The 1,371-nt window shown below is 46.2% G+C and overlaps 1 long non-coding RNA gene across 1 annotated transcript; it reads right to left on the minus strand.

Moving 5' to 3' along the window:
* Window positions 1-368: 368 nt before the first annotated feature.
* On the minus strand, window positions 369-984 carry LOC147373942 (uncharacterized). Its single transcript, XR_015162253.1, has 2 exons — window positions 723-984; window positions 369-592 (listed from the first exon to the last, which is right to left on the minus strand). It is a non-coding gene; the product is annotated as an uncharacterized LOC147373942 (long non-coding RNA).
* Window positions 985-1,371: the final 387 nt, after the last annotated feature.

Genomic DNA, 1,371 nt, shown 5'->3' on the forward strand with positions numbered 1-1,371 from the left:
TCTATCAGTTCCTAGGAGAGTGAGGATATGCTGCCTGCTATATTGCTTGCTTACAGCCTGGGGATGAAGGTCTGTTTTCAGGAAAAACTATGGCTGTTGTGGAGAGGGAGGAGGTGGCTATAGAATATAAAACTTCGGAAATGGGCATTGAGCTCAGGGTTTCTCTTTGTCCAGAGTAAAGAAAATCTGGGGGAAGAAGTGAGGCAGGGGTTGTTACCAGAGCTGCACTTGGCAGCCACAAGCAAAATTTCCAGTGCAGTGTACAGGAAGTCTGAACCAATGTGCTTATCCCAGACAGCACAGTAGTACATCCCAGAATCACTGTGTTCCAGATTTAGGATTGCAAATCTGTAGCTCCTTCCTGTGACTTTATAAACACTGTATTTTTCTTTTTTGGTTCCTGATTCGAACTGAATCTTGGTGTAGTAGACATCATAGTAGAAAAGGCGTCGGGGAGCCATCCCCTCCTGTTGTTTGTACAGGTGGATATATGTGGCATCTTGTGTAAGATCGCAAGTGAAAGAAGCAGTCTCCCAAGTCTTGCCAGTGACTGACATCTGGGCCCCTTTCGCGTTGGAAGATACCTGAGTGACTGCAATGGGAAAAGCAACAAAAAATAATGATGAAGAGGAAACACCAGTTTCTGAGTATGACCCTTCCCTGCCCCCACCAATGCCACAAAATACAGAAGAATCCACTGAGCATACAGGCAACACACTTACCAAGAGCCAGGAAAACCAAAGGCAGCACTAGGGCCCACAACATGCCTGGGACAGTGAGCTAGACTGGGGTTCTCAGCAGATGTGACAGGCAGGGGAGTCAAAGAGGATCTTTCTTTAAAACCACCAGGCTAAGCCCAGAGGGGGTGGTGTCAGAAGAGGCCTGGGTGGAGCTGTGCCTCTCTGTACCAACCCTCTTCTTGAAGACGCCCCTGTGGCAGGCTGGGAACACCTCCCCCACCCAGGAGAAGAGACGCCTGAGCACTGAGAGCTCAGAACTGCAAGCAGAGGGATCAATCAGATTGGGGGATGGGGGAGAAACATGGACAAAGCTTACCTGTTACCTGGTGGAGTGAGAAGACCTGAATCAGGCTAAATTCCCTGCAGTTCAGCCTTTCAGTGTTAATGTTGATGCCGTGGTCTTGTCTGGTGATTAAACATCTTTACATCATTTCCCTGAACTACCTTTTCTTTTACACCTGTAAGCCAACTTCGAGCAGCAAATCCAATAAGAATTGAATGAGCCTTATTAAAAGAAATTAATATCAGTTATACTGGTCTACATCTGACTCTCCTTTAAAGTAAACAGATATGTGTTTGTGTATGTGCATGCCTCATAAAACAATTTAATGGAGGATTTATGTTCATCCTC

Source organism: Bos grunniens, chromosome 4 (genome assembly GCF_055505025.1).
Source record: "Bos grunniens cultivar Pamir isolate PY7600 chromosome 4, Bosgru_T2T1.0, whole genome shotgun sequence".
Taxonomy (NCBI): Eukaryota; Metazoa; Chordata; class Mammalia; order Artiodactyla; family Bovidae; genus Bos; species Bos grunniens.